General features: G+C 39.7%; 1 long non-coding RNA gene and 1 pseudogene across 1 annotated transcript in view; both read right to left on the reverse strand.

Moving 5' to 3' along the window:
* The window catches only part of LOC138016824 (uncharacterized), a 43,551-nt gene that overhangs the window by 997 nt on the left and 27,554 nt on the right, over positions 1–15,000 (reverse strand). Inside the window, exon 3 of the long non-coding RNA XR_011125885.1 lies at positions 1,907–1,982. This is a non-coding gene — a long non-coding RNA (uncharacterized lncRNA). The remainder of the gene's footprint in view (positions 1–1,906; positions 1,983–15,000) is intronic.
* Positions 7,764–8,425, reverse strand: LOC138016886 (uncharacterized; annotated as a pseudogene).

Consider the following 15,000-nt stretch of genomic DNA (forward strand, 5'->3'; position numbering starts at 1 on the left):
CCAGTAGTCATAATATGATCAGCAATATCTGATGTGTGTTCATGCTTGGAGAGCGCTTCAAAATGTTCAGCTTTTCTATCCTGCAGTCGGTGCTTCGTTTTGCCGATGTAGAAGTCATCGCAATCCCAACAATTTGCCTTGTAAACAACTTTCGATCTGTGGGAACGATTCAAGCGATCTTTGTAGAGAAAGAACGCTCCTTTCTCTTGTCACCAAGAAATCTAAAGCACTTTGAATCGCTCGATCGACATTCGAGCTCATCATTTTGCCTATGGTGACAAGAGCGGTATATGAATATTAAATCTTGTGTCGATTGACAGCATGTCTGCCGACCAATCAGAAGACAGCGTCCACCGGCGGACGCTGCGAAATTGTGCTACTCAAAGGGGGCTGGTTTTTGGGCAGGCGGTTTTTCTCTCTCCTCTCCGCCTCCCTCCCCTCGCTCGCTTTGTCGACCCTCAACCCGGCCCAGACTTAGCCGCGCGAATCCAAGATGGCGACCTCATTACGAATTCCGGGTTTTCGACCATCCAACCGCCTGCGTGCAGGCTAATACGTTGAAAGCTAATCGTTTGCCGGAATGAGGTCCAATTTATACCTTGAGATTAACTGAATGAAGGAACAGTTTAGAAAGGAGGACTCAATAAAGTGACAACGTGTTCCCTCGTTCTACTTCTTTATGTGACGAGATAATTCAGAGGAACTATCCTTTAAAGTGCCCATACAGAAAATGGGTTCAGAATTTCTGACCCCTGATAATTCAGAGGAAGTATCCTTTATAGTGCCCATACGGAAAATGGGTTCAGAATTTCTGACCCCTGATAATTCTGAGGAAGTATCCTTTATAGTGCCCACACAGAAAATGGGTTCAGAATTTCTGACCCCTGATAATTCAGAGGAACTGTCCTTTATAGTGCCTGTACAAAAATAGCTTCCGAATTTCTGACTCCTGATAATTCAGGAATCTGTCCGTTATAGTGGGTGTAAAGAAATGGGTTTCAGAGGTTCTTTCCCTTCAGGTTCCCTGTATTTGTTTGGGGAAAAGGAAGCAGCCTTGGTGAAAACAAGTGTATTTAACCAAATGAAAAAAATCGCATGTTCTTTCTTTGGAAATCCACGGAATTACAATTTTAATCCTTGCATTTGCCATTATTCCAAGGAATCGCATAAATGTTCGGTAATTATACACCGATTTTATCTAAATCGTAATACCACATTTTAGTTTGGAACGCGTTTTATTTGACTCGTTCACGTTTTAATCTTATAAAACCAGGCTCAAGTATCAATTTGCTATCACCTGGCAGGCTTCTGTTATTTGGAATGATATTCCGTTAACAGTGCGCAACAGCCTCACATTAAGTAACTTTAAAAAAAGTTGAGACTGCATTTTCTGAATACTTGAGTTAGTCTATTAAAAATTGGCTATGGAACTCATATCCCTTACTTCTATAGTCTAATCAAGTCTCTTAGCACTAAATTGTATACTTTGTGGACTAGTTTTTGCTAGGTGTATTTGTTTGTATGCTTTACAGTTATATATTGCGGAGTGTCTCTAGTTTTTGTAGTCATCATTTAATAATTAAGTTTAATTAAAGATTGGCTTGTTTAGTGTTTAGTACTTAATTTTCATTTTATAAACAATGTAGTTTAATATAGTCTCCTGTCCCCAATTTTGTACACTCTATGGGTCAAACAATTACAGATTCTTCACATTATGTTTGCTGACAACATGGCATCTAAGCCTCCGGGTTTGCCTGCTCTCGTGTATTTCTCAGAGTTTTATTATATAAAGGAATATCTGATAATCCTTTCTTTATTTTTTTTCTTTTTTTTATATTCACGACAAGGTAAGTAAGGAAAAAATTCAAATTAATTACTAAAACAAATAAATATACATTGAACCAACCAGTATGCTGTTGGAATCTTACGACACAGGAATAAACTTCCTCTAAAGTGTAGGCTACCATAAAGGTCAGAAAAATCTAGAAAAATAAAAAAAAAGAAAAGAAAACTAAGAAATAAAACAATTTTTAAAATAGTTAAAATGTAGTTGAATAATTGTAAACTAAGTCACTACGATCAATCTGAAGACAAAACGACGTTAACTTTTGTTTGAACTTAGAAACTGATTGACGTTTTTTAATAAATAGAGGTAACTTGTTCCATAAACGTGCAACTCTAAGGAAAAAAGAAGACTTAAATATATCTGTTCTTCCTACCATGAGCTTAGTTGCTCGAGGTTTTTTTTTTTTACCGGGACAATGACGATGAATTCCGTACTGAAACGAGGTTCGCGCTAATTGTTTGTGCGTAACTTTTACTGCGCAGGAAACAAGACTGTAATATGTGACGCATTACGTCAAGCATTAGTTAAGATATTATAGCGACAAAAACGCCGGGGAAACATTTCCAATCCGGCAGAAAAATGGCGCATTTATTCCCAATTCATCATGAAACGTTAAGGAGAAAGGAACGGGAGGCTGGAAAAGATCTGGAAAATGTAGCTAAGCGAGTACTGGTTGAAAGTTTTGTTAAACTCGAGGAAGGTTGATTTTAGTCGGCGACGTTGCGTAAATTTAATGGGGCTGGTTTTTTGTAATGTTTTTATTACGCTCCGAGCTTCTTAGTTCAAAATGAATGCATGTTTTTCGGGGTTAGACATAGATCAAAAAGCGTTTGACACGAAATATCTATGGGTTTATTAATGCCATAAGGACCAAATTTGGCACAACTTTACATCTCGTAGTCCTCTTTATTGTGATGTGTTGTGTATTTGCTTCTTGCCATGGAAACTTAAATGAAGGGAGCTCTGCCCCAAAAAAATTCAATTCAACATTTGGGCTCCAAAATACGTCACAAAAAGAAAACTCAAATGGTCCAAGATAGCACAATGTCTTTGAAACTTTTTCTCTTTCCGTGGCAAAATGTTATTTTACCAATCTCGGCGACTGGTACATACAATATTTTGAAAGAAATAAAATACCTCTCTGTCATGTTCGTAAGTTTAAAGAACCAGTTCTCCATAATAGTAATTGTGAAATATTTTACGTCCAGTACAGGGTACATCCTTAACAGTTCGACAGACAAGGACATTATTTGTACTACTTAAATTGAACTATAATACTGCAAGATCAGCTTATCGCTAGTAAGTAAAGAATACTGTGGCATCCGCGAGAACTTACTTAAATGGTTTGAGTCATTCCTAATACGGCGTAGTCAACCAGTGATTTGCGATGGAAGCCAATCAAAATGTATCATGGTGACATCTGGTGTTCCGCAGGGTACAGTTCTACGCCCGTTATTGTTTTTATTATGCGTAAATGACTTGCCAGCGAATTTACAATCCTCTGTCACGCTCTTTGCTGACGACGCACTTTTATACGGTATCATTTCCAACGAGGACGACTGTAAGAGACTCCAAGCTGATTTATTCGAACTGGAACGCTGACAAGACATATGGCAAATGAACTTTAATGTAAAATTATATGCATTTCTACCAAGAAGTCACCTCCTCTGAAGAAATATGTGTTTTGTGGATCTGAACTTGACCAGGTTGATTCTGTGTCTTACATAGGTGTTACCTTGACAAAAAACCTTAAGTGGTAGCATGTCTCGTCCATCTCCGGTAAGGCGAGCAAAGTCCTTGGTTTAATCAAAAGAAATTTGTGGAACTGTCCATGTCCAGTAAAGGAAACTGCATATAAAACATTGGTTTGTCCAAAATTGAAATATGGCTGTGAAGCTTGGGACCCCCACTTTAAAAAGGATATTTCATCCCTTGAACGTGTGCAGAGGAAAGTAGCCCGCTTCTGTTCAAACAACTACCAACCTACAGATAGTGTTACTGGGATGTTCAGGGACTTAGGTTGGTTCAGTCTTGAAACAGGGCGAAGAATAGCCAGATTAAATTTGATGTATAAAACATGCCATGGCACCGTTGATATCGATAAAAATAGTTGCTTACGCCCGCATAGCAACTGCAGAGTCAAAACTCGTTCTAGTCATGATTATAAATTTTTAAACATTAATACCACAAAGGATATATATTTTTACACGTACCCTAAGGATGTGGAACAAACTACCCAAAGGCATTGTTGAAAGCAAATTCTCTAGAGACATTTAAGACTAAAATTTCTAAGTACTTTGATGAGTGATTTTAGTATTTAAGTTATTTTTACATTTATTTATTCCCTTACTTATGTATTTATTTTTTCACTTCACGTTTTAGTAGATATTATTTTCATTGGTATTATTTTAATTTCTGTTACATTCTTAAACGTTGGTGTGATGTCTAACGACTTTTACCGACATACCTAGATGTAGATGTAGACAGTGCACATTGTTCATCATATCCGACTATATACTTGATATTCAACCCATAAGACTGTCTTTCAATCATCAATTTCGTTCTCAGAGCCTTCAGTAAAATTACAGTCTTCGTTGTCACCTGGCTGATTCTCGCAGCTATTTTGTTTGCACATGTCTGTGCATCTTAATCCACTGGCGACACAAGGGCATCGACTGGAGGAGCACTTCTTAGTGCATGTGCAAGAGAGAATTGAGGATAAATCGCCCTAAAACCAAAGCCAAATACGTCACTACAAGAAGCTATTCTGGGTACGCGCCCGATAGCTTTTGCGAAGATCTCTCTCTTGTTCCGTGGCACATGGTATACTTCTTTGATGGCATTGATTCCCAAGTGGAAACATTCAATTCTCTCTTCTTGGACGTGCTGGATCAGCACGCGCCCGTCAAACGTATAAAGATCAAGTCCCGCTCTAATCCGTTCGTAACACCAGAAATTAAGCAGCTCATGAAGACCAGAGACCTTTGGCACAAGAAAGCCATTCAGACAAATGACAAAATATGCTGGAACGGATATCGCTTCTTCCGACAAGAAGTGAAACGCGAACTGAGGCTTGCTGAAAATCTATGTAAGAAACGAAATAGCTAACAGTAGAGGTAATACAAACGCCACTTGGAAGATCTTAAATCGTATGTCTCGTGGTATTGCTAAACGTCCAAGCACTTTTGAGGACCACGAGACTTTAGCAAATAAATTTAATAAGTATTTTACTTCAGTAGGAGAACTTACTGCCAAAAAAGCTAGTTTGATAACAAGGGAACATGGTTTGGATAAAGATAAAGATTGTGGTCTTAAGAATTTGAGTTTGAAGAGGTAAAAGAAATTGACGTCAAGTCTGTTATTAAGAGTTTAGCTGCCAACAAAGCGCCAGGATATGATAAAATCCCTGCGCGAGTCCTGAAAGACAGTTGTGAAAGCATCGCACCTGTGATTTCTAGACTGGTGAATAATTCGTTTAATGTGGCTGCTTTTCCTAAAGCATGGAATATGCTGAGGTGATACCTGTACCCAAAGAAGGAAACCCAGAAGAACCAGCCAACAACAAGCCGATTTCATTGTTACGCATCCTATCGAAAGTAAGTGAGAGACTGGCGCACAAGCAGTTTGTGGAATTTTTGACAAAACATGATAAACTGTCGACTTATCAAAGTGGCAACAGGAAAATGCATTCGACAGAAACTGCCCTCATAAATGTTACAGATAACAGTTTGAAAGCAATTGATGAAAAAGCAGTGTCATTATTAGTCCTGCTTGATATGTCAAAAGCTTTTGACAGCCTTAATCATAACCTGTTATTAAGAAAACTACGAAAACTGGGTCACAAGACTTCTGCAGCTTCCTGGTTTAGTAGAAATCTATCCAGTAGATATCAGAGACTACGATATGAAGATTCAGTCTCGGAATTGCTACCTTTAACAAACGGAGTACCTCAGGGGTCAATCTTGGGTCCTGTGCTTTTTACTATCTACCTTAATGATTTAATCAGTGCTGTTACCCACAGTCAAGCCGCTGCTTATGTTGATGATAGTCAATTGCACTTTAAATTTCCCGTATCAGACTCATCAAGTGCTATGGCCGCCGTAAATCAAGATCTTAGGAACATCAGTAGACGGTGTGCAGAGAATTCTTTACTTATAAACCCTGAGAAAACAAAATTAGTGGTTGTTGGCTCAGCACAACTTCTTAAGAGGCTACGTTATATCTCCTTATCTCTGTTGGGCAAAACTATCTCACCAGTTTCGTTTGCTAAGGATCTCGGGGTATATGTTGATCAATATCTTAACTATGATGTACACACCAATAGTCTAAAACAGCCTCTAGTTGCATGAGCCAGCTAGTACAGATAAGTAGAATTAAACACCTCTCAGAAAAGAAAACACTTTTATTACTTATAAATAATTTTGTTTTTAGTAAATTGTTTTATTGTTCCTCAGTGTGAGGGAACACATCTAAACGAAAACTACACAAACTACAGTTGGTACAAACTTTTGCTGCCAGAGTTGTATTAGGTTTAAGGAAATCTGACCATATCTCTCAGGGGCGGAGATCTCTTAGATGGTTAGATGTTACGGAGAAGGTTTTATTTAATGATTTAGTTTTAGCATATAAATGTGTGAATGGTTTAGCTCCAGACTATTTAGGGAAATATTTCTTTAAGCGTTCAACAGTTCACAACAGGAACACAAGGGGATGTAATAATTTTGTGAATTCCCGATGTAGATTGTCGATGGGACAAAGGGCATTTTATTTTCGCGGTCCACGGGAATGGAATGGCTACCTGACAACATCAAAAATACTAAAGAGATTGATATTTTTAAGCGGACACTTTTTAATAATATGTTCTATACGAAGTAATTTTGGCTATATTTTGAATGATTTTGAATATATTTTGATTTTAATTAAATTACTGTAAATTAACATTGTGACTGAAAAGCCCTGTTGAAGGGAGTCTCAATAAAGAATGTATGTATTTATGTATGGTAGTGCTTGTTTTTGGAAGACAGATCTAACAGGTCAGGGCTTCCAAGCATTTCATTAACTCTGGATAAAGATCCCAACTGAGTCCCAACTTGGTGCAGGTATTCCGACTCTTACTGTTTGTCATAACAAGCTTGAGAGCTTGGGCTTTCCCCTTTCCTGCAAAGGCGCAGACAGAGTCGCACCCTGTGAAGGCATGCATCCCTATAAGATTTCTGCAAACGTCTGGACCGGCAGTATTAGCAACTTTACTGACATCAATCAGCTTCTGGAGATTTCTAAAACCGAACTGAACGAATGGTGGAACGACAATTTCATCTTGATATCCTAAAGACATCACAAAGATATCTGTCTCTTCAGAGCAGATCATTACTGCACTGAATCTGTTATCACCGGCATGCAACGCATGCAGGAGCAAGCGGCCATAGGCTTCTTCTTGTTTACAGTGCAACAAGGGTACCTCCTCACTTCCTTGCCCCGTTATGTAGTAGAATAAAGCTTCCGTCGTAGCAAACAGCTCTTTGTGACCCAACTCCTCAGGGCCTCGTTCCGTCTTCCACTCCTCCACCATGAACTTGATAAGGCTTGTCTTGTTACTCACACCAGAAAGAAAGGTGCAACACTGTCGAGCAATCTGAGATCTTGTAATGTTACATAGATGACCTGTTTCTTCTCCCCGCGTAGCTCTTTCGCTATTTTTGGTAGACAGTTCTTTACTAAGCAAAGGCTTTTTAAAACAAATTGAGGTAAAAAATATCGGGAAAAATGCGAGACGTTTCGACCGAACTTCGGTCATTATCAAGCTTAAAAGTGAACATAAAATTTGCATGCATATAAATAGAAAACTAAGAAGTAAAAGTATGCAAAATATGAAAATGTACAAAAGGGGTGTTAAAAACATGCAAGAATAAAAAAAGGATTAAAACACTTTCGCACGAATTGAGTCTGACTGTACATTGAGGCTTGGTCTCAGTTCATTAATTAAAAACATTTCATAAATGAGACAGTCAAACTTGTTCTTGCACTTTTTTAAGATGGTAAAATTCCTCGTAAGATCATTAAGCACATAGGAATGTTCCACACGGAAATGCTTTCCAAGGGAGTAAAACGCATTCTTGTGCTCGTCAACGCGTTGATGCAAATGCCGCCGTGTGTAACCAACATAACCTGCATCACACAGGTCACATTTAAATTCAGTAAACAAGGGATTGTTGGTTGACAATGGGAGGCTTGACTTCGCGCGGTTTCAGATGCTGTTTAATCTTGTGGCTAACAAATATGGGCTGGACGGTCACTTGAATTTTCTGGCTCAGATCTTTAAGTTGTGCTCTTACAACAACGGCTGAAGACTGGTCCTTAAATAGCAGAACAACGGGAACCGCTTTTAATTCGTTGTTAACAGCTGGTAACTCGAGAACAGGTTGATCAAAAGCTTTGACTGCGATAAAGCGCGAGATGGTGGAATTAATTAACCTGTCTTTGATAACCAAGACGAGAATTCGAAAACAGCATTTTGAGCCGATCACATTCATCGGAAAAGTATGACCAGTTGGATGAGAGGCGGAAGGCAGGATCGAGCATAGTTTTCAATAAGCCGCGCTTGTAGCGATCATCAACATGGCTCTTGTAATGCAGCAAAAGGCCAGTGTTGTTGAAAACTATGCTCGATCGTGCCTTCCGCCTTTATATGTATGCAAATTTTATCTTCACTTTTAAGCTTGATAATGACCGAAGTTCTTTACAGACGTCAAAAACAACATCCACCCGCGAGCAGTCAGCACTTTCTCTCAGAGCCATATTTTATACAGTGTCAGAAATACCGCCAAAAGACCTACTATCAGCGCTAACTTTCTGCACTAAAGTCATTCCGTCGATAACTGCTGTGGCATTGTTGGGAATGCGTTCAGCTACTTCTACGTTTCTGCAGAGCAGCGGCTAAAGCAACTTTGTTTGTCTTACGAAAGTATCCATCAGTTGTTAATAAGGCCCATGGAAGTGGTCACTGGTATCTTCCCAGATGGGTTGTTCTCTGTACGTAAAGCAAGTGGTAATCATATTTAAAGGTTGGTGAATTAATAGTTCAACAGGCACTCCTGAGACCGACGGTGCTATTTCTGGCCACCCCATATCCCTCTTGATTAACGGAATTTAGCGCATCAGTCCCAGAATGACATTCTCTACCATATCCACATCCGTCATCCAGAAAGCAGACAATTCTCCATTATTGCTACGCAGTTTCTCTAAAAACTCCATCCACACTTCGAAGACGTCATCAAGGATGGGACTTTGGAGATGGTGTTCAAAGGATTCTTGCTTGATGTTGCCTGCCAGATTGTTCACCCGCTCTAATAGCAAATGTACTCTAGGTGCCTGATTACCACGGTCGTCCAACTAACTACGTAATGACTTCCCGCCACGCCAGTCGCATCGAAGTTTCATACACATCTGTGTGCTCTCACAGATCGATTGTGTTGCTTTCCATAAAGCAAGCCAGATACAGAGCCTTCTGCCACTATTTGGGATTCGATTAAGATATCTCTTAAACCAGCGTCACCACACTGCTTTCCAGCGATTGACACCATATTACAAAGTGTGTGAAATGTCTCCATCCTCAGTAGGATGTCCGAGAAGCGTTGCTCTTTCCAAGCGATCTCGCACGCTTTGGCGTGTAAAGCTTGATCCATTACCTCGAAGATCTGTCAAGGGATAGTTTGCTCCTAATCTTTTCTGATTGCTTTAAGAGGCTGTCTCTGTAAAAGCGTGCAGGTCGATCTGGTTTGAAAAATTGATTTCGCTCATTTCTTGTGTGTTGCAAGACTTTCGTGTGCCTATACTAAAACCACAATCCACTTGATCGGGTCTTTTAAATTATTGGAGATTTGTGGGATTTTTGGTTCACACGCTCGAACGCTTCTGGCGCCCTATATCGAGGCTTCAATTTCACCCAACTTTGAAGATCAATTTATCACGAACTAACGAAGCCTGTACAAAACAAAAACAATGGCCAGTTACTTCATGTCTTTTGAATACACAAGGGTGACTTTCATTAACACTGAGATTGAATGAAGCTACCAGCGAGACTTTAAAGGCACCCCTATCATACAGCCTGATCAGACACGCAAACACCGATCAACTTCAAACTATTGAAAATGTGAAACAATCTTTTTCAATCAAACCAACGCAACTGGAAAGTAAGTACCATACATAATGTCATTATGGAGAGAAACCTTGCGGCCCGTCATTGATGGAATATTTATAGCTCTCTGAACTTGCCTAATTTCGGCGATTTCCAAGTTTTGGCTGCACATTGAAAGACTCGTTAACGGGGAGGGTTGCACCAACCTCGCAAGCAGATAGACCTAAAATAACCCTAAAAAAACGAAAAAGACATTTAACTGCATTACAGATCAATTGAAGGGGGAATAAACCCTCTTTTGACGGCTTCAGCTTGGCTTACCTGCAACAGATAAATGCTTCAGTGTTCGAATTTCACTCCACGATTTTCCAAAAAAAAGGACGATCTCTGCTGCCCAAGCACTGGATCCCTGAAGGTGCAAATCATGTTTAGGTATCTAAGTTGCCTTTTCTCTGCCATTATCATTCTTACATCGAAGTTTTTCCTCGGCAAAACGGTGAACATCAGTGAAGATCTCCGTCATATTTACCTTCTTGGACAACCGCTGACCAAATTCAATTATAAGACTTGTGAGGTAAAGTTGATGGCTGGATGGGGATGAGTGTGTCGGTGTGGATTTTAAATTTCATTGCAATAAGAGATGTTAAATTTAGAATTCCTCCACGCTAAACCTGCACACATTTGCAAGACATCTCGTAAGAGCACCTCGTCTTACGACCCACTAAACTTTCCCGTCATCGGCACTAACACGCACTCACTCAACAGTATCCTACCTATAGGCCTGGCACCTTCCCTCTGGTACAAAAGACGATTGTGGTATTGGCTAAAATTAAGTTGACGATTCCGTTATTACAAAGGTTTATTTTTATATGCTGTACCCGAACCCTAACTCTGAAGCAGTTGAGTAAACATTCCTAACATTTTGTTTATGTATGGTTGACATTTTCACGGGAACCACTTTTTTATTTTTTCTATTTTGGTAGTTTCTTCCTCGTTTCTTTCATGTTTCAACTTATCTCAGCTTTTTTGTCTTCGTTTACGAATTTTAAAATAAAATGTCGTTTCTTTGCTGACGTTATTGGTAAATATTACACGACTCCCTAACTTCCAACATGGTGCCTCAGACTCAAAATAGCATATCTTTGACATCATGGGGCAACGGAATCGTTTCCAAAACCGTTCTACGTATGAAGATTCATAAATTCTGTTACTTTCCTAAAATTGAAACCTATGGCAAAGGAAGTGTAGTCAATGTACAACACACTGAAACGGGTTCTTCGAATGCTCTTACAGTTATTATTTTTTTGGTAAAAGCCTATTCATGATAATTCCCTCAGTAACAACCAATAAACTAAAGCAAATGTAGACTGTCAGTGAAATACAGAAAGAGTACGTAATAAATTCGTATCATTTGGTATGCATTTAGACCAAGCGGTCCTTTACTGGTTGCTGAAAAAAATAATGAAGGCATTCTAAGCAGTTCTACTTTCTAGACTAAAGATAAAATCCGGCTCCCGAACGTATTACTGAGAAGCAATTTAGATTTTAAAATACTCTAGAAATCCAAGGTAGCCTTTAAGGTAAATCTAAAATCATGAGCCATAATAACTTCTAAATGCATGGCATTACAATTCCCATTAGCTGAGTCATGGGCTCCTGGGTTTTTCACTTACGAGATGTTTTGCAATTGTAAGCGGGTTTAGCGTGGAGGAATTCTAAATTTGACATCTCTTATTGCAATGAAATTTAAAATCCTCACTGACACCCTCCTTTCCTCAGTACCTCAAAAGTGCTATTATTGAGTTTGGTCAGCGGTTGTCCCAAAAGGTAAATATGGCTGCAATCTTCCGTGATTTTCGCCGTTTTGTTCGGAGGAAAAACGACGATCTAAGAATGATAATAACAGACAAAAAGCAACTTAGATACCTAAACTTGATTTGCACCTTCAGGGATCCAGTGCTTGGGCAGCAGAGATTGTCCTCTTTTTGTAAAATCATGCAGCGAAATTCGAACACTGAAGCATTTATCTGTTGCAGGTAAGCCAAGCTGAAGCCGTTAAAAGAGGATTTATTCCCCCTTCAATTGATCTGTAATGCAGTTAAATGTCGTTTTCGTTTATTTAGGGCTATGTTAGGTCTATCTGCGTGCGAGGTTGGTGCAACCCTCCCCGTTAACGAGTCTTTCAATGTGCAGCCAAAACTTGGAAATCCGCGAAATTAGGCAAGTTCAGAGAGCTATAAATATTCCATCAATGACGGGCCGCAAGGTTTCTCTCCATAATGACATTATGTATGGTACTTACTTTCCAGATGCGTTGGTTTGATTGAAAAAGATTGTCTCACTTTTTCATAAATATAGTTTGAAGTTGATCGGTGTTTGCGTGTCTGATCAGGCTCTGTTATAGGGGTGCCTTTAAAGTCTCGCTGGTAGCTTCATTCAATCTCAGTGTTAATGAAAGTCACCTTTGTGTATTTAAAAGACATGAAGTAACTGGCCATTGTTTTTGTTTTGTACAGGCTTCGTTAAAATTGAAATTGAAGCCTCGATATAGGGCGCCAGAAGCGTTCGAGCGGGTGAACCAAAAATCCCTCAAATCTCTAATAATCTAAAAGATCCGATCAAGTGGATTGTGGTTAGTATAAGCACATGAAAGTCTTGCAACACACAAGAAATGAGCGAAATCAAATTTTCAAACCAGATCGACCGGACCGCTTTTACGGAGACAGCCTCTTAATATCTCAAAAACAGTTGTCAAGTCTAGTGCTGGGGTGTATATGGTGGGAAGATATTGAATAATGTCGGCGGAGACGGTCACTTCATCTCTGTATTTGATGTCAAACCCAGTCCAGCTCGGCGTCTCATGATTACGTACACTCGTGTCTGCCAGCGTTGGAAGGATCCATACCAAATTCTAGGCTGCAGCCTCTTTTGCTCTTTTGTCTCCTATTGGCGTAAGATCTTCTTTGGTAACTAGAGGGGGAGGGCCAGCACACGCACCGGGAACGTATTCTATTAGCGCCTGATCCTCGCTGCTCCTGAGAGCTCGTTGCTTCGACTTCGCAATTCGAGGAAGCTCTGATGAGGGTAGATCGGGTCCAAACGTCCTTGCCTGCACAACGATCCCATCCACATGATGTGAGGTACCTTTTTCCCGAGAGTGTTTCCTCCAAGCTGTCAATATTGTCCCATGCAATGTTGGTAAATACATTAGGCTTTATGGGGACAGAAGAACCCCTCTCTCGTTGACGCTTTGAGCCACCTTGTTCAGGCACAATCCTGTTTCGTTTTCTTTAAGTTGCGAATATGATATTCCATGGCTAAGCCTATTAAGAGTCCTGGTGATCTCGGTATTACCTGTTAGCGTCTTGAAAGCATAAAGTAGGAGAACGTGTTTGGGTGGCTTATATTTCGCTTCTGTGACAGCATAGATCAAGTTTCTCCAAAACGATTCCACAAAGTTGATAGCTCTCTGCATGGGATAGTTTCTTGCTCTCGGAATTGCGAGTGATAACTGCTACAAAAATGTTCTGTAGCTGTCAAGGAATCTGGACGCTTTTGTCGTTTGCGGGATACAGTGACCAGGATGTAGTTTGCATCGTTGCCCTGATAGCTTCTAACTATCTATTCTAACTAACTAGCTTCTTAACTTTAGAGGAAGCCTGGTCTATAATCGTGTTATCATTAGTGAGCGGTCGAAGATCCTTGTTGCTCCCAAAGAACACAGAGTTTTCGATACGCTATTTATTACTTTGCAACTGCGTGCGATTCAACTGAAAAAAGATAAGATAAACGAATACATAAATTATTCTAAAGGTAATGGACAGAAAAGCGCAACGGAAAACACGAGACAAATACTTACAAACTGTGGTGCGAATTAAAATAAGTCAGAAGGCTGCCGAGAACGGGCGAAAACAGCAAACTAACGCAAATGTAAAACCTAGAAGGGCGGATATAATTAATGCAACGACCGAACTTGGAAAGAGAGAATTATACGTTATAATGCTGAAACAAACTTATTACAACACATACACGCAACAATACACACTTGACAACGAACAACGCAATCAACACATAAAATTTCCTATTCCTATTGGGATTGGAAGCCACATGTAAATCAAGTGGTCATGGCTTTTCTGTTCTCCGTTGTTTTCGTCTTTTTATTCCTTTCAGGAAGCCACTCCGAAGAATTTAAACCTGGTTTTACGTGCATAATTATCCAGGGCAACGATTAGGTGAAATTTTTGGCTTGGAAATCCACTAAATTGCAAGATATTTCGGTTTTAAAGTTTCGGTCAGCAAAATCTTGGCCAGTTTGCCAACACAAGTTTGTTGAAGCCATTGTTGAAGCCATTGTTCCTGATCCATTGTCATCAATTCCAACGCACATAATTATCCTCGCTTTTGGCATACCTGTCAATGTCAAGAAACGGAGCCAACACAAGGCTGATGAAGCTATTGTCCCTTATCCATTGTCATCAATTCCAACGCACATAACTATCTTGGCTCATAACAAGACAAAGACAAAGCGCGGAAAGTCCATGATTGCGTATTATTCTAATAGTACGGCTACTTACCAGCTGTTAATGGCCTGTGGCGACGTCCATCCACAACCAGGACCTGCATTAACATCCACAAAAATAAAACGAAAACCTATATCCTCGATGCCGAAGTGTCCAATTTGCGAAAAAACTGTACAGAGAAATCAAAGACGCCTGGAATGTGAAAAATGCTTTGATTTAATTCATCTTCGTTGTGCTGGTGTAACAAGCTTTAACCATGTGAAAGCACACTTGCCCGGAAAGTGGATCTGTTGTAACTGTACGCTATCAGTGCTGCCTTTTCATGGTCAATGTGATCTAGACTTATCAGGCTCGTCTGAGGCCTGCGACGAAATGCAAACTAATGACATATTGGAGACAATGATCGGTAAATCCAGCCAGCTGAAGTTGATGCACTTGAATACGCAAAGTATGCTTTCGACGTTTAATGAATTTGCATTGATAGTCAACAAATACCCCCT

This window comes from Montipora capricornis, chromosome 9, assembly GCF_036669925.1.
Source record: "Montipora capricornis isolate CH-2021 chromosome 9, ASM3666992v2, whole genome shotgun sequence".
NCBI lineage: Eukaryota > Metazoa > Cnidaria > Anthozoa > Scleractinia > Acroporidae > Montipora > Montipora capricornis.